Source organism: Lactuca saligna, chromosome 1 (assembly GCF_052625555.1).
Source record: "Lactuca saligna cultivar CGN05327 chromosome 1, ASM5262555v1, whole genome shotgun sequence".
In the NCBI taxonomy this organism is placed as follows: domain Eukaryota; kingdom Viridiplantae; phylum Streptophyta; class Magnoliopsida; order Asterales; family Asteraceae; genus Lactuca; species Lactuca saligna.
Window position 1 is genome coordinate 49,418,213 of NC_136417.1, and position 19,944 is coordinate 49,438,156.

The 19,944-nt window shown below is 34.2% G+C and overlaps 1 long non-coding RNA gene and 1 pseudogene across 1 annotated transcript in view; both read left to right on the forward strand.

The window, feature by feature from the left end:
• LOC145035852 (uncharacterized) overlaps positions 1 to 19,944 on the forward strand; it is a 285,983-nt gene that overhangs the window by 72,147 nt on the left and 193,892 nt on the right. The gene's annotated exons all lie outside the window — the stretch shown is intronic.
• LOC144998083 (dirigent protein 21 pseudogene) lies at positions 13,293 to 14,076 on the forward strand (annotated as a pseudogene).

Genomic DNA, 19,944 nt, shown 5'->3' on the forward strand with positions numbered 1-19,944 from the left:
TTAATCAGAAATTAATTTGGTATTAATTTTGGGATTAAAGGAGGTGATTAATAATGTAGGGGCTATTTTGCAAATCATTGATAGTTGTAAAATTAGGCTAATGGACTCCTTAATTAGGAGTGGACGAAATCCTATAGGGAGGCCCTATAGATTTCGTCCAAAGCTTGTAATAGAGAGTCCATGGGCTGCTTAAGCCTTAAGCAGTAATTAGGGTTTCCTCCTGAAAGCCCTAGCATCCCACAACTATATAAAGAACCCCATTACATGGGATTTTCGGCATATGCATAATATACATAACCCTAGCCGATTTCCTTGTCTCTCCTTCATCCTTTTGCATTGGGTGTTTGTGACTCCATTAGATGTGCAACACTTGATTCACTAAGCTTTCAAGAGTCAAGGAACTTCAAGGATTATTCTTGTTATTATTTTTGGGTTTTGAGCATCCTAACACTCCTATGGTGTACATGCAACCCTAGAAACCTTCGATCTATGTTTTACTATGAATACATGCAAATTTGTTTTTCCAAGGTTCATAACCTATCTAGCATGGCATAGGGAACTTTAAACATAAAAGCTAGAAGAATTACATACCTTTCAATAGTGAGTTGATTCCTTGGAGTTTGAGAGCCAAGCACCAATAATGTGGATGCCTTAAATGGAAGTCACAAATCACCACAAACTTTGGAAAAACTATGAGAGTGTATGTTTGTTTGTAGAAATCGGCCACCTTCTTACACACACACACACTTAGTAGTTCCATTTTAAGCATCATAAGCTCCTTTATATAGTGTTGGGAATTAGGGTTACATCCATGTAAACCCTAATACCCATGACTCTTCCTTTCCAAGGATCCATGGGTTAAAAGCTCCATGGACTATCCATGGACTCCCATGCATTCCAAGCCCATTCCAAATGAGTATTAGCCCACACTACATAAAATACAAGAGCCATATTTAATTAGTCACCTTTTTGATCACCAAATTAATTCTAAATTAATTGATGATCAATACTAATTAAACAATATGATTTTATATTAATATATTATAACTTATAATATATTAACAAATCATAAACATACAATTCTCAAAGGATTAACCATACAAATAGTTCGGGTGAAGTGCAACCCAAATGGACCATGTCGGTTCGGGTCAAATATATACCAAATAAAGTTATGGACTTAGATACCTTATCCAAAAGTCTCCCACTTAGATAAGTCTAATAACTATATTTGCCTATAAGACTTCAGGAACCAACCGACAATCGTAGCTCTTAAAACTCTGTTGAACTATGAAGCACCATTTTAGATAAGTGATCATATAAGCCTCTGTTCTCAAGATATCAGCTGGACAAATACATGGAACAATGTCATACTTATTGTCCAACAGTTTGTTTCTCGATTTCCGATTTGTTTGACATAGAACTAAATTGAACACATCAATTAGGTTCTGACCGGGTCCGGTACATAGGTCAAAACAAAATCATCGAGGGACCCAGATATTGCTTCTAATCCTCCAAGGACTAAAAGGAATAGATAAAATTCGACTCATATACTTGTTCTACTACTTGTTGAATTATACACAAAGGCATGTTTTATAACCTCAAGTTACTGATGCGTTTTCGTGCAATCAATGCACAAACAACTCATAAGAAACAACTCATTCCTCTCTAGATTTGAAGACTTATATGATATTACCATCTCACGATCACTCGAGATAAATTCCATGAAGTGATGTAAGGGAGCGTGGGTTTATTCCAATACTCATAACTTATGAGCACTCATGAATGTTGTAGCAAACATTGCTATGGCTAAACACCTTTAGTCATCTACAACCCAATTCATGACAGTCTTAATTCATACCTACTTCCGACGTATGAACGACTGTGGAAGTTTGAATAAAGTAATTTATTCTGGAAGTCAAAACATGCAAAGCTGAAACAATAGTAAATAATTGACAAAAGACAGCAACACCTTACTCATAGATAAACACACCTTTTATTAATCATCAAATGTTGATTACATTTTACAAGTTTCAGAAATAGCTATCTAATCTGTAAAACTAATATCATCCTTCAGCCCGATGCGCCTCGCATGCTATAAATGCCTAACCCTCATCAGTCCCTTCGTAAGGGGATCTACAAGATTCATGACTGATGATACCCTCTTTTCCATGAGGAGTCCTTCTTCTATTTTGTGTCTTATGAATTTCTATCAATGTGTCTGGATCTGCCATGATCTCTCAGTTCCTTGGCTAAGGCAACCGCACTATCGCCGTCACAGAAAATCTCCATAAGCTCCTTAATAGCTAGTACAACTTCAAGGTCTCCAATGAAGTTATTTAGCCATATTGCCTCATTTTCCGCTTCACTCACTGCTATGTACTCTGATTCATAGGTCAAATCAGCTACCATCTCTTGTTTGGAACTCTTCCAAGTGATTGCCCCTCTATTTAGGGTAAAGACCCAGCCCGACTGAGAGCGAAAGTTATCCCTATCAGTCTAAAAGCTAGCATCACTATACCCTAATACTCTAAAGTCATCACTCCCACCAAGGGTAAGGATCCAATCCTTAGTCCTCCACAGGTACTTGAGAATATTCTTTACCGCAGTCTAGTGAGCCTTGCCAAGGTTCCCCTGATATTTGCTGACCATGCTCAAAGCAAAGGCCACATCAGGGCGGGTACAAGTCATAGCATACATGATCGAGGCAACAGCGGAAGCATATGGTAAGACTCATCTCAGCTATCTCAGCCTTTGTACTTGGGCTCTGAGCCTTGCTCAATTTGGCATTGCTTTGGATCGATAATTCTCCTTTCTTGGAATTCTGGATGTTAAACCTTTTCAACACCTTATCCAAGTAGGTACTCTGACTAAGTCCAGTTAGTATTTTACTCCTGTTTGTTAATATCCTTATCCATAGGATATATGCATCCTCTCCAAGATCATTCATATCAAAACACTTCCCAAGCCAGGACTTCACCTCCTGCAAGGTTGGGATGTCGTTTCCTATGAGAAGTATGCCATCTACATACATCACCAAGAAGCTAACTATACTCCCACTAGCTCTGACATATACACATGACTCATCTTCACTTCTCGAAAATCCAAACTCTTTGACTTTCTCATCGAAACAAAGATTCCATCTGCAAGGTGCTTGTTTCAATCTATAGATGGATTTCTCAAGCTTACACACTCTATTAGGGTACTCTGTGCTAACAAAACCCTCTAGCTGACTCATGTAAACATCCTCAACCAAGTTCCCATTAGGGAAAACATGTTTGACATCCATTTGCCATATTTCATAGTCATGAAATGCAACAATGTCTAACATAACCCTAATAGACTTAATCTTTGCTACTAGTGAAAAGGTCTCATCATAATCAACTCCGGAGTTTGAGAAAAGCCCTTTGCAACCAGTTGTGCCTTATAAGTGTGTACATTACCATCCATGTTGGTCTTTTTCTTGAAGATCTATTTTCACCCGACTGTCTTACGACCTAGTACATTGTCAACCAAGTTCCAAACTTGTTTGTCATACATGGACTGTATCTCGCTGTCCATAGCCTCTTTCCATTTAGCAGCCTCAGGGCCTGCCATGGCTTCCGTGTAGCTATTAGGTTCATCCAGATTTACAAGTGTGCTATTACTGATAAGTGTATCACTTTCCGCAATAATATGGAAACCATAGTAATGCTCAAGTGCATTCCTAACTCTCGTGGAACGCCTCAGAGGTACAGACTCGTCAGTTGGATCAACAGGAGTTTCCTCCTCAAATTGATTGCTAGGGTTTAAGGTTCCTTCACCACACGACTCTTGAATTTCTTCAAGGTCAATTTGCCTCCTACTGTTTCCTTGGCTCATGAAGTCTCTCTCATGAATGACCCCTATCCTTGCCATAAAGACCACATTCTCACTGGGTCTGTAGAAGAGGTAACCAAAGGATTTCTGTAGGTAGCCGATGAAAATACACCTCTCACTTCGAGGTTCGAGCTTATCGTGAGTCTCGTGCCTCACAAAAGCCTCGCAACCCCAAATCTTGATGTGGTCCAAGTTGCGAACTTTCCTAGTCCACATCTCATGAGGTGTTTTGGCAACCTTCTTTGTAGGGACTAGATTAAGGATATGGGTGGCAGTATCTAAGGCATACCCCCAAAAAGATATTGGTAGCGAATATCGACTTATCATGGAGCGGACCATGTCCAACAAGGTTCGATTACGCCTCTCAGCCACACCATTCAACTGTGGTGTCCTGGGAGGTGTCAATTGTGAGAAAATCCCACTCTCCTTAAGATAGTCAAGGAACTCTGTACTAAGATACTCACCACCTCGATCGGATCGAAGCATCTTAATGTTCCTGCCCAATTGATTTTCTACTTCCTGTTTAAACTATTTAAACCTTTCAAAAGTTTCCGACTTATGCTTGATTAAGTAGACACAACCATATCTACTATAATCAACAGTAAGAGTCAGATAATAGCGATTAGCATCTCTTGTGGTGGTTTTGAAGGGTCCACATACATCAGTATGTATAAGGTCCAACAAACCCTCACCCCTTTCACAAGTACCAGTGAAGGGTGAGTTTTTCATTTTCCCTAGCAAACAAGATTCACAACTATCATCTGACTTTATGTCAAATGACTCCAAGACTCCATCCTTTTGGAGTTGGCCTATGTGTTTCTTTCTTAGATGTCCAAAACGAAAATGCCACAATGATTCTTTATCCAAGCTAGTAGAGGAATCAATACACAACACATTATTTCCTAGGTTATCTACAACCGACACAGTTTCATACACACCATCACAAGGTAATGCTTTTAAAATAAAGAACATTATTAAAGAAAGCATTAATACCACCACATTCATTATCAAACGAAAAGGTAACCCCTTATTTGTACAAACCATGCAAGGAAATAATATTCCTCTCTATTTCAGACGAGTAAACACATTTATTCAAATCCAACTTTAACCCACTACTTAGCAACAAAGCATAAACTCCAATCTTGGTAACAGGTGAATCCTTCCTATTCCCCATGACTAAGTTTATCTTCCAATGCTCCATATCCTTACTTCTTCTTAGGCCCTGCAAATCACAACATATGTGAATACCACAACCTGTATCAAGGACCCAAAGAGTTAGAATATGGTTAGTTATTAGACAATATAGTGTAAATACCTGCATGGGATGGTTTCACTTTCCCATCCTTGACATCCTGCAAGTACTTTGGGAAGTTTTTGCTTCCAGTGCCCCTTATTCTGGCAATAGAAGCAATCAACATCGTTAGGGATGATATAAGGATTAGCAGAACCACCTTTGGTTCCACTTGATGAGGAGACATCAAGAGACTTTCCCTTGGTACCCTTCGAACGGGTCTTCCTCTTCTTCCCTTTGCCTTGCTCGATAGCCAAAACAGGGGTAGTTGTAGGAGTAGGAGTAGTAACAACGAACTTACCTTTAAGACCACTTTTGGCGGTCTTCAAAAGTCCTTGAAGTTTGCTGAGTGTAACTTACTCCTTGTTCATGTGGTATGTCATCCAGAACTGATCATAACACGAGGGTAGGGAGTGCAAAATGATGTCAATTTCCAACTCCTCAGGGAAGTTCACATTCAATTTTTGCAAACGGTCCACATACCTTTGCATTTTCTGCATGTGGCCCATGATGGTTTCACCATCCTTCATTCGAGTTGTTATCATGGAGGAGATTATGTCATACCGCTCTTGACGAGCACTCTGATGGTACCTTTCCATCAAGTCCTGGTGCATCTCAAAAGGGTAATAGTCCTCAGAGGACTTTTGGAGCTCGGTTGTCGTCATGGACATCATGATGCATGCCACTTTGGTGGCATCTCTCTCATGTGTCCTATATTCAACTATCTCCTCAAGAGTAGCAGTAGACTCATCGAGTTCCTTAAGCTCCTTGTCGAGGACATATTCCTTGTCCTCGTAACGAGTGACTATCTTGATGTTTCGGATCCAATCCATAATGTTGGAACCATCGAAGATGACTCTCCCACAAAGGTTCATGAGAGAGAATGATCTGGTAGGGTGAGAGCCTGAAGCATTGTTGGAAAACATCTAAAAAGAAGAAAGACAAGTTTAGATTAGATATATAGAGTCCTTAATAAGACACCCAAATGTAATATTAAGGCTAGGACCCAACACAATATATTATAAATTAGAAGAGGGATTTCGTAATCTAAGCTATAACATATTTGAAGGTAGGTAAATGACGATTCACCGATTTCCACCATGAAAACGAAATGAATTAGTAGGTTTAATTAGTTTTGAAATTCCTAGATTATTTTGAGATTCATTGAACTTTTCAATGGCATGTTTCAATCTCGATTGCGCCCTTCAAGTTTTGTGACTGGGATGCCGAGGATCACAAAACAAGGTGTGAATAACCATGCAAATTCACTTGGTTCCCTTAATATTATCACCTAATTAATGTGCCGGTTAACCACACGTGCTCCACTGATTTATGATAAACATTAAGTCACCCTTTGTTATCCTTACTAGTCCAAGTTAGTGTGTCGGTTAACTACACACGCTCTACCAATGACTTGGTAAGGTACAAAGTGTGAATTTCATGGGTTAGCACCATTTTCACATTTTAATAGAGTAACTAAGATTGAGAATTTTTAGTTACTTTATAATAATCATTATACTTTTAATGAGAATTAAAGTCATTGTCCTACCCGTTCGACTAACGACCCTCCACTGATCAAGGAAGCGGTGGGTGAGAGTGAACACCCATTAAGCTACCATTTTATAGACAACAACCTTATACCCCCTTATAGACCGGCATCGTGAATGAGGCATACTAACGGTAAAACGACTTGATCTTATATATATATATATATATATATATATATATATATATATATTAACCATTAATATTATAATAGTATAAGGGTTGAATTTTAACTTTTAAAATCTTAAGGGTTGGAATTAAAGTGTGTGTGACTTTACAAATACCAAAACTTGAGGGCATGTTTTGAAACTATTCAAAACTTTTCATTTCATAACTTATGAGTTATTGGTTCATAAAAGTGAAGACTCTTCATTTTTATGTAACTTATGTGTTTTAAATGTACATTAAAAGAAAGTGACCTTTGGAAATTCATAACTTGAGGACAAATTATGGGTTCCATTAAAACACATAATTGATCAAGAATCAATCATTAAACAATTTAGTAAGTAATTCCTCTGATCTAACAATAACTCATAAGAACATGAATATCATATCAAAATTGCAAGAATCATATGAACACATATGAAACATGAAATTTTGATATAAGCCATTGTAAATGGATTAGCACAACCCATTAAACCATCTAAAACATGTTTTAAAACACCAAAACAGTTTAGGGTAATGTTTCTAGTCCATTTCCAGCAGCAAAAGTTGAAAAACTGCAGTTAGAGCCTCCTACTCATCGAGTGCAGGAACCTACTCGATGAGTAGGATGAATTTGTGCTTGGACTCATCGAGTCCCCCATGGACTCGGCGAGTCCACTGTCCAGCCAACTTAATTTTTCGATTTTTTCACAGTTTGCATCAAGTATTCAAGAAAACAATCCTAGGCTTTGATACCACTATTGGGTTTTGAGAATCCTAACACTCCTATGGTGCACATTTAACCCTAGAAACCTTGGATATATGTTTTACTATGAATACATGCAAATTTGTTTTTCCAAGGTTCATAATCTATCTTGCATGACATGGGGAAATTTAAACATAAAAGCTAGAAGAATTACATACCTTTCAATAGTGAGTTGATTCCTTGGAGTTTGAGAGCCAAGCACCAATAATGTAGATGCCTCAAATGGAAGTCACAAATCACCACAAACTTTGGAAAAACTATGAGAGTGTATGTTTGTTTGTAGAAATCGGCCACCTTCTTACACACACACATTTAGTAGTTCCATTTCAAGCATCATAAGCTCCTTTATATAGTGTGGGGAATTAGGGTTACATCCATGTAAACCCTAATACCCATGACTCTTCCTTTCCAAGGATCTATGGGTTAAAAGCTCCATGGACTATCTATGGACTCCCATGCATGCCAATCCCATTCAAAATGAGTATTAGCCCACACTACATAAAATACAAGAGCCAATATTTAATTAGTAACCTTTTTGATCACCAAATTATTTCTAAATTAATTTATGATCAATACTAATTAGATAATATGATTTCATATTAATATATTATAACTTATAATATATTAACAAATCATAAACATACAATTTTCAAAGGATTAACCATACAAATAGTTTGGGTGAAGTGCAACCCAAATGGACCATGCCGGGTCGGGTCAAGTATATACCAAATAAAGTTATGGACTTAGACACCTTATCCAACAATTACTACATAACAAGTGAGGTAATCTTATAACCCTAATATCATATGGATTTCTAATATTGTATGCTAGATCTAGGGTTATTGATTTGGTATTCAATTTGCATGTTCAATAGTGAAACATTAGATCCAAAGCAATTAGGGTTGCATGATAACATAGGAATGTAAATATGCTCATTACCATTGCTTTTGATGTATCTTTCGATGTATCCATTGAATCTAGGTCTACTGATTTTTATCTAAAAAAACACAGGGGTTAAGGATAGATGAAATTGAACAAGGCATGCTTATAGTTAAAGTTGAGAAGATTGTTTAATTTTTAGTAGGTAGTATATCTATTTTTGGATAATTACACATAGAAGCTCACATTTCTTTGTTATAGGTTTCTGAAGAGGGTAATTCACCATTTACCTATGTCATTATAGGCGATCAAACATAAGCATCTCTATTCTCTTCACTTCAGTTACTTTCTTCTCATTTTTTTTACTTATGTCAAAGATGCTAGGTTTGACTCTATGTGTAACTATTTTCTGCTATTAGAAAACCATTGCTTATTTTCTCAAGTGAATTTGAAATTGTTCATTTGGCAAGTCAGATAAAATACTAAGCACCCGAGTCATGATTCTTGAATTTGAGATGTTGCAAAATATTTTTGGCAAATTATGGCTTATAGTTAACTATGAAATAAATGTTACTAACTTACATAGACTAGAATACCTATCAAATTTGCAAAGGTCCTCAAAAGTATCTTTTATATACAAACAACATGAAAATGAGAAAATCCATGCTATAGCATATGCATAATCAATAAAGAAACCATGATCTAAAAGAATGAATTGTTGATGAAAGAGTTGGATGATGGTAACGATTAGATTTAGATTTCAAGGAAAGAGAAAGATGAGGTGGAATTGAAGTTAAGAAGCTTTCAGAGCTTGGGTTCATGTGGTCATCCTTACCTACTTCTATAAACTTAATAGAAAGTGCTACATTGATACATGATTTTTTTGTATAATGAAATTATTGAATGTGATTCAGCTTGAATATTAGTATATTTATTGTATGAAATGGATTGTTGTGTCATATGTATTTCATTATATATTATGAGCCATTAATTGTCATTTACTCTGAAAATTAGTAAATCTATATATTTTTTTTAAAACACTTAAAATTATGACATGCAAACTAAGTGTTGTCTTACACAATGTGTGTCATAAATATGTGTCGTAAACGTGTTTCATAAATGTGTGTCTTTACGACAGTGACTTTGATGACACATAAATATGTGTCATCTTCCTTTATGAAAATGAGCTTTAATGACACATATCTGCGTGTCAGCTGTACCCTTTTATGACACGCAATGAGCTTTAATGACACATATTTGCGTGTCAGTTGTACCCTTTTATGACACGCAATGAGCTTTAATGACACATATTTGTGTGTCATAAAAGACCTTTTCTCTAGTAGTGTCAAGCCTCGTAATCAACCACTACTAACCTAAAATCTGAAGTTCAAATCTCAAAATCAAAACCAAAATCAAAATTTGGTAATAGAAATAAACAAAATCCACTTCTTACTTCTTTGCTGAAGAAAGATGATGAAAAAGCGAATCTAATATTAGGAGTTTGGAAACGAAGCCACAAATCACAATCACTAAACCCACACCCTTTGTTGTCATTTTCCTCCCATGTATCCTAAATCTACCATCACTAAGGTGGGGTTTGTTTTTTGTCTGCAGATATTCGTGACATTTTTTGTCTGTGGCACACCGACAACACATATACATTGGCATTTGTAGACTGTTTTTTAGAAGACTGCAAACCTAAAAAAGTATGTGTGTCATCATCTTAGCGGAGATGTGGACTAGAGTTTTTGAACATCTTTAGACATCTTCTAGCCTAAAAAACACATATATCTTTTTTTTTTTAAATTAAACTTAGATTTATTCCAATTTTTTTTTTTATGATAAATAATATGGAAAAAAAAGGTTACAATACTTCAAGGAAAAATGGTTCAACGACACAACTATGACATTTTTGATAAATTTATTTATAAAGATTTAATTAAAAAAATGGTTGTTGGAGCTGTTTATTATGTATGAAAATAATCCTAATAGTGTCTAATATTATGCCAAATTTTATAAAAAAATATTTAATGCAACATCATCCATTTCTTTAAAAAAATATTTATGGTTAGTTTTAATTGATTTAATTGAATAAAAGTAAAATGAAAATTTTCAGTTTTAAATGAAGTTTATTTCCATCCATTTTATGTGTTAAATTCTTTAATCCCTAGTTACAATCTTTAGGTATAACTTTTCGACCAGAATTGGTTTGTTTATTAAATATATTTGTTAGTTCGTAAAATTTTATCTTTATTTTATATACAATAATATATAAAATGTGATATGGATTTAATAGCTATTTATAAAAAAATCATAAAAAGTGTTAAAAACCCTTTTATGATTAAAAAACCGGTTTATTTTAATTTTAGTTTATTTTAGCAGTCTGCATATATTAAAAACAAACAATATTCTTCTTTCACACTGCATACGTTTTGGTCCACATCTTCTACTTTAGAAGTCTACAGACATGGTCCGCAGCCTGCAAATCTTTTGTCTTAGAAAAAATAAAAATAAAAAAACTAAAAATGATAGGGCAAGAAAGGGTCATATACGTCGCCATTATGATAGGGCAGGAAAGGTATTTTGTTCGTCCGAGTAGATCTAGTTCAACAGAAGGAGACTCAAGAATGTGTGGTTGGTAAGACGAGGTCGTTGCCTCTACCACTCCTTCACATCGACATCATTCCTAACGCCACTACTTCTTCATCTCATCATATGCGGTTAGTAGAAAGATTTTCCCGACGCTACAACTCTTTAACATAGGAAAACCACCATCCACCCGATTTCATAAGGAATTGTGTTTCTTCAGTTTCACATATTGTTAATGACTGACCGAAGTAGTGATGATGGTGGTTAAACTTTCAGGGGCCAACGATAGTGGGTGGAGGAGAGATAAAGGCAAGGTAAAATAATTGTGATGGATGGTCGGTGATGGATAATAGATTTAGATGCATATCAATCATGATTCATAGGTTTCCAACGACAGTGAATCATGGTCCATATTTAAGGTTCTTCATAGTGTTGAGAGTAGAGAGGCGGAGAGAGATATATCAAGTATATATGAGTGAGGTGGGATGGGAAGGAGATGAAGTGAAGGTGGGGGTTGTGTACCCATTTTTTTGAAATTATAAATAAAAAACAAATGATAAATAAATTAAAAAGTAAAGGCAATATAGTCATTTTAGGTCTAACATACACTAAATTAAAAACAAAAACAAACCATAGGATTGCACGGGTTAAAATAAAGTTAATGACCAAACATGCAAACTAATCATAAATCACGTAGCCCATTCATGTAATTTACCATATGTTTATAACAACATGCTTTAGTGATTTGTTATTGGTTTGAATGCAATATTAATTTTTTAATTACTTTTTTTTGTTTTCAAATCATTAAAAATTTATAAAAAATATCAACATAAAAGTTTTACATAGACGTAGCTGTAAACAAACAATAAACCGTGTTGTAAACTCTTTTTGGATGAAAAAACTAATTCTTTTAAAAAACAACATCTATAGATTTTGGGGTCATAACATTACTATGCATGACCCTTGGACTCTATTGAGAAGCTCCACAATATCTGACATAAGGAAACCGAAAGTATCAATTGCAAACGATATAAACATGTGTTGATTGTCTATGCATGCTTTATTATATTTTGTCACTTTGCATGATGCATCTTTTAAAGCAGCTTGCCCCATAGTAAAACCCTACTCCCCAAGCCTATAAGAGGGGAAACTCCTATTAGATCTATAGATGTTTGCTTCCCTTTAGCCTATTCAAAAACCAAAACATCAACCGATCTAACTGTTGATATTCCTTCCAATGAGTCACTAAGAAAATTCATAGGTGTCTCTTTCTTGGCAGAAACCCCGACATACCTAAATATATCGAAAACAACATCCCTAACCAGATCGTGCCGGTACTTGAAACCCGGTAGTTCTCTATAATGAACTGCATGCTCCCCAAAGGAGTCCAAACATGCTTTGCGACAAACAAGACATGTCTCATCAACCGAAAATAAAATGATCATAAGGCGATACTTGTGAATAACACAATACTCCACTGACGACATATGTTGGCCAAGACCGTCAATAAGAATAAACATAAAAAAATCACAGTGTACTTAGACACTCAAAAGCTGCTTTATGATAGAGTTTAGTAAGATGATATTTTTCCAATAATAGTACAGAGTTTTTCCAATAATAAAGGGATCATAATGGAGGGTATTAGTTTCTAACTTAATCTGTTATATTAGATTTTCCTGTATCAATTACTAAAAATTATGATATTTTGAAATGCTTTTTTAAAAGCACGTTAACATAGAGACAGATTTCCGCCTCTACAGTCCCTCACACATAGATTGCTGATCCATCGCTAAAACCAATCCATGAGATATGACAAATCTTTAGCTATTTAGATTGTTTAGAAATTCGTGGTAAGCAGTTTGTGTCCAATCGTGGACGTCCATTAAGTTTCAAAACAAGATTTCCCTTTCGTACAAGTGCTTTTAACAAAATTTATTGATTTGTTTACATTCATAACCTACTATTAAAGTAGTTCAATGCAGAGCACGTCGTATTAATACAGTATTAAATAATTATTATAAGTTGTTGTTTATCAGGGGTACAATATTTATAGTCTAGCCAAAATATAAATAATGCGAACAACTGTTGGAAATTAAACAATAAATAAATTATATAACACAATACACTAAATCAACCAATTTGCAATAAAATATAAGTTTCCAAAAGTCCACTCATTCTTGTCTTTATAAGAGGAAACGTTGTAATCACCACTCTTCACATCTCTCCCCACAATGGCTCAAACTCTCCCACAACACAAGTATACCATTCTTACCATTCTCCTATTCTCATTTCTCCTGCATGGAGAATCCCATAAATTTTCAAGAAAGTTGTCACCAAAATCACTTGGTTTGAAGAAAGAAAAACTAAGCCACCTCCACTTTTACTTCCAAGACATAGTCGGTGGCGATCACCCCACCGCATTGCGGGTGGCCCAGTCCTCCATAACCAACACCTCCAGCACTGCGTTTGGTTTTGTGGTCATGATCGACGACCCTTTGACAGTGGGCCCTGAAAGAACTTCCAAGATTGTGGGAAGAGCTCAGGGGATCTATGCATCAGCTGACTTGAATCAAGCCGCCTTGTTGATGGTTATGAATTATGTTTTTGTGGAAGGAAAGTATAATGGTAGCACTCTGAGTATATTAGGGAGGAATCAAGTGTTCTCACCGGTGAGAGAGCTGCCGATTGTCGGCGGGAGTGGACTTTTCCGTTTTGCACGTGGGTATGCGCTTGCAAAGACTCATTCTCTCAATATGAGCAATGGTGATGCAACAGTTGAGTATAACGTTTATGTCCAACACTATTGATTATATTCTTTGATGTTGAGGACAATAAAAAGGTTCGAGAAGTTAACTTTTACATATTTTGTATTTGTTTGATTGTATTTTACGTTTGAAAATGGTATCTGCATTACAGCAAGTGTTAGCTGCGCAAATTGTTGCACATTTGTTTTACATCTCGATGTAAATTAAATGATATAATGATTATGCTTTCATATATTTTCACATTTATTAGCTTAATAACTGGATCAAGTAAAACTATTGAATTTAGTTTACTAAGGTCACGTTCTTGTTTCATATATTTTCATATTTATATTAGTTTAATAATTGGATCATGTAAAACTATTGGATTTAGTTTACTAAGGTCACGTTCATGTTTTATTGATTCCAGAATTTATGGGGGTTTAAGTCAACTTTTGTTTGCCAACCATATTCCACCAAGTGTTCTTCACGTTGCCTCAAGTCTCAGTCATCGGTTTTCTTCATAACTTCTTAAAAACGATGTACTCAACTAAATCCAAGGTGTCCAACAGTATACTGTAATATTTATTAGTGACTAAATATGAGAAAAAAACGAATAGCTTGAAATAAAGATGCATTAATTTTCGTATTTGAACGAAGGTAAAGAATAGCAATCTATATATATATATATATATATATATATATATATATATATATATATATATATATATATATATATATATATATATATATATATATATATATATATAGATTCAGATTCATTTGAAACCATTCTAATTTTGTGAGACCGTGAAACCAAATCTACAAATAATTTTAAAATACAAAATAAATGGAAAAATCCAAATTTTTTTTTTTAAATATTATTTTCGGAACTTGAATTAACTAAAAAAAATAAAAAAAATCCAGTTTTTTTTTTTTTTTGAAAAATACGTGAAATATTCTAAATAGAATATTACACTGACATATTCTAAAAAATATTTTTTAAAATGCAAAATAAATGGAAAAATCTAAAAATTCTTTTTTTAAATATTATTTTCGGAACTTGAATTAACTAAAAAAAATAAAAAACAAATCCTATTTCTTTTGAAAAATACGTGAAATATTCTAAATAGAATATTACACTGTACATATTCTAAAAATAATTTTGAAATGCAAAATAAATGGAAAAATCAAAATTTTTTTTAAATATTATTTTCTGAACTTGAATTAACTAAGAAAATAAAAAAAAATAAAAAAAATAAAAAAATGCATCTTACGGTCTCACAAAATTAGTTCGTCTCACATGAACCGAACCCTATATATATATATATGTTTGAACAAAGGTAAAGAATAACATTCTATATATATATATATATATATATATATATATATATATATATATATATATATATATATATATATATATATAAGGTTAATTAACCAAAACGAATACTCTCTTCTCCTTCTCTATGTAAGATTCTCCAACAATATTTTCAGGCAAGTAATCTAATCTGACAGTACACACTACTTCAGCTCTTGTACCCTAAGAATATACGGCGAATCTGTTTAAGAGAATCTTGTTCAACATGAGTCTCGACATTCCGTTTATTACTAATGTTGTTTTGCAACAAATATTATATAAGAAGACTGGTGCTTCTCATTCGAATACACACATACTCTTTTCTCCTTCTTTCTTCATACATTTTTCGGTGATCTTTTCAGGCAAGTGGTCTATCCGATAGTAAACACCACTTCACCTGTTGTACCCTAGGAACAGACGATGAATATGTTTAACGAAATCGTGTTCAACACGACTCTCAACATTCCATTTATTACTAACGATTGTTTTGCAGTTACAAACTCATTACAAAAAAACTGCATAAAATAACTAACAATCTCAAACAGATTTTTCGCTAAACTGTTTCAATCGATTTTTTTTTTCCAATTGAATAAGTTTTTCTTTGGTTTTGTGTTATTTCTTTTCATCGTGTTATATTTGTTTTGTGTAAACATATTATGTTTTGTGTGAAAACATTTATTTTGTTGTTCTAACTGTTCGTTTGGACATTTTTAGAATGGTGGACCCTTCTTTGAACTAGACTAATACCACAACTATGAACCAGGTTGCCATGTTATTCTGCGAAACACCATGACTAATCATGTTGAAAGACCATAAAAGTTCTCTAGTCTGAATTTCAAGAGACGGCATAGGAGATGTTCTTCTACTTGACTACTTTAAACTTGGCTCAGTTCCTTACAAAATCTGCTCCCCAACATGATGAGGGACATGCCGATGCTCAATTTGTGAGTGCGGTTGAGGCTTGGAAGCACTAAGAATTTATGTGCTGAAACTATGTGTTGAATGAGGTAGTCAATCCAGTTTACATTGATTATTGCAAAGTTACAATGACTAACGAACTTTGGGAGTCTTCAGATCAAAAGTATAAGACCGAAGATATGGGAACCAAGAAGCATGTTGTTGCAAGATTCTTGGATTTTAATATGATTAATTTGACAACTATCATGAATTAAGTTCAAGATCTTTAGGTTGTGCTAAATGATATACTTTCCAATTGAATGGATTCTAGTGAGACTTTCTAAGTTGCAACGATGATTGAAAATCTTCATGCCAGTCAGATTGACTTCAAGAATTACCTTAAGCATAAGCGAAAGGAAATATATGTGGATGAACATGTGGCACATCTTCGCATTGAACAAGACAATCATGTTTCTTTGAAGAATGATTACATTATCGATTCTTCAAAATTTAATGTGGTGGAAGTTGGGTAGTCTTTCAAGAATAAACGGAAAGGGTGCTAACAAAAGGAAAGGAAATGCTAAGAACATGGGTCCTGAAGCTGGAACTTTCAAGAAGAAACTCAAGTGTCATAATTGTGTCCAACCTTTAACGACACACATTGCATGTCGTAAAAGCTACAGATGACACGCAAATCCGTGTAAAGGATGACCCTGTCATAAAGGAAGACAACATATTGTTGTGCGTTGTAAACTTACGAAGCGCATTTATGACGCGTATTGCGTGTCATTGAAGTCCTTGTAATAAAGGAAGATGACACACATTTGCATGTCTTAACCTTACGACGCACTTTTACAACTCCCATTGCGTATCATTAAAACCTTATCATAAAGAAAGACGACACATATTTTTACGTGTCACAATTTTAAATGTTTTAACAATTATATATTTTTATAGATTTACTAATTTTCAAATTAAATAACACATTAAAAGTCTCATAATACAAAATAAAATACCATAAACAAGAAAAATAACCCATTGCTCAAATATGTCAAATACAAAATAATCATTTCAATAGTAAGTAAATGTAATACATTGCTAATATTGCATAAAATTTATTATAGAAAAAAACATGTACAAAAATAAAATGAACCTGTGAGTAAGTTCTCCTTTGACAATCTCCATAGCAACTTTAAGCCTTGCAACTTCACCACTTGAAGATGCATCAACTCAAACAATGTCGACTCTTTTTCTATAAGTTTCTTGCACTTGGGGACATAAAATGCTATTTCTTGAATTTTAAACAAAAAAGGCTTAAATGCATCAAATGGCAACTTATTTTGAAAGAAATAGAAAAGTACATTGCTATTTCCTATAGTTGCCCAATATAATAGGAATTAGCCTTGAAAAACTATCAAGGTAAAGATTTAAGCTCACTAAATTTGTCAAATTTCAAAGATCATTTAGAATTGGGCCACTTATGCTATTTTTATATAATAAGTAAATAAAAAAAATAAGATTTTACTTAGTGATACCCAATTGTTGTTTTGATAAGAGAGGGAATTTTTGTTCTGACCGAGTGAACCTAAAAATCATGATACCTTATAAAAGATATATGGAATCAAGAGAAAAATTATATATGTTGTAAGAGAATACCTAAACTTCTTCCTTAAAATCACCACCTATTTTCTTAAGATTTAACCTACAAAAGTTATACCAAAGCAACTACATCAAAGTACACTGCTATAATTAGATTCATTTTATCCTCATGTGACAATTAGGAAATTTCCGTCGTTGACTGTCATTGCAGATTAGCATCGAGAAATGATCGTAATAGAGGTTTTCATATTTTAGGAAAAATATGATCAATTTTATAATAGGGTCAAAAATGAGTGACCAAAAGTTACACTAATGGTCAATGTACATGGAAGGTACACAACAAAGTGGTCCCAAGGATATAAACGTTGTAAAAAATATGACTCCGATTGGTGGAATTATGAATTTATAAAAAGTAAAAAATCAACGGTGTTAATAACGCTAACATCAAAACGGTATAAAGAAATCAATTGAGTTTTGGCTAAAGTTACTAAAATGAAAATCATAGGACTCCAAGAGATAAGAACTTTAAAAAGAAAAGAAAAAGTCAAAAATGGAGTTCATAATGAAGAAGATATAATTTTTGAAATATATAAAATACGGGTTAAAAAATGAAAGTTAAAATTCGGCAACACAACCTTAACGAAAGTTGTAGTACTAGTAGAGAACTACAAAAATATATAAATAGGGAAGAAACAAAATTCATATAAGGAAGACATGAATTTTTATAAAATATTTAGAAGTGAACGCCAAGTGCGCACCATGCTTGACGCGCACGTCTGACACCTAGATTCATCAAGATTAGAGAGATGTGGACCATTACAAGTATGACACGTGGCAAACTATGGATGGAGCCACGAGCCAAGTGCACCGCACGCACAAGAACTATAAGTAGAGGTGTTCACTTTCTGATTTCTTCACACCCAAAACACTTTCTTTCTATCTCTCGAGCTATTTCAGAATTCCTCCCAATGGTGTGAAGCTTCAGGTACAGTAGCAAGGATGCTTCAGATTATGATACTAGAGTGAGTTCACGACCCCATTTTACTATTTTAAAAGCTTTACGAGGGGAATACATGCTTATAAAAATATATTTATATCTATAAATATTAATCTTTATATAAGCATGAAACCTTAGGATAATCTAGCTATAGATACTATACCTAGTTGTAAGCTATGATATAATGCCTAAGAGTTATGATGTCTGATAATCTAGGAAGAGATATTACCTAGATGTTATAATGGTCAATTTCCTAGGAGAACATAGTACCTAAAAGTAATGATGGTCAAATATAGGGATATCCATTGTACTTAATCGTTACTCTGCTCACTCAAAGGAAAACTCAAGGATGTGATGAGACACTTCATAGAATGGCTATATGCTAAAATGGTCATGACCTCTAACACTTCTCATCTAGACAATCCCTATTTTGATAGTCTAGAAGTACAATACACTAATAGCCGCCAACCTTGAATAAAGTATGCAAATCTAGAACGCAATACATCAATCTAAGTTGATTTTGTAAGTAAAGGTCGAGTCACTCCTAAATATAGCCTAATCACCTATGTTTAGTCTTGATTGAACCGATACATCAACTGAATTTGGGATAGATAAATGATAAAATAAAAACCACACATATATACAATTCAAAAGCATACATAAGTGTATAAAAAATATCCCACAAAATAAGTATCAAAATACAACCCAAACACATCAACCTACTCCTCACTTTCTGTCTATCTCTCGAGCTATTTCGAAAGTCCTCCCAATGGAGCGAAGCTTCGGATTACGATACTAGAGTGAGTTCAGGACCCCATTTTACTATTTTAAAAGCTTTACGCGGGGAATACATGCTTATCAAAATATATTTATATCTATAAATATCAATCTTTATATAAATCATGAAACCTTAGGATAATGTAGCTATAGATACTATACCTAGTTTTAAGCTATGATATTATGCCTATGAGTTATGATGTCTGATAATCTAGGAAGAGATATTACCTAGATGTTATAATGGCTAATTTCCTAGGAGAACATAGTACCTAAAAGTAATGCTGGTCAAATATAGGGATATCCAATGTACTTAATCGTTACGCAATCCACTCAAAGGCAAAGTCAAGGATGTGACGAGACACTTCATAGAATGGCTATATGTTAAAATGGTCATGACCTCCAACACTTCTCATCTGGACAATTCCTATTTTGATAGTCTAGAAGTACAATACACTAATAGCTGCCAACCTTGAATAAAGTATGCAAATCAAGAACGCAATACAT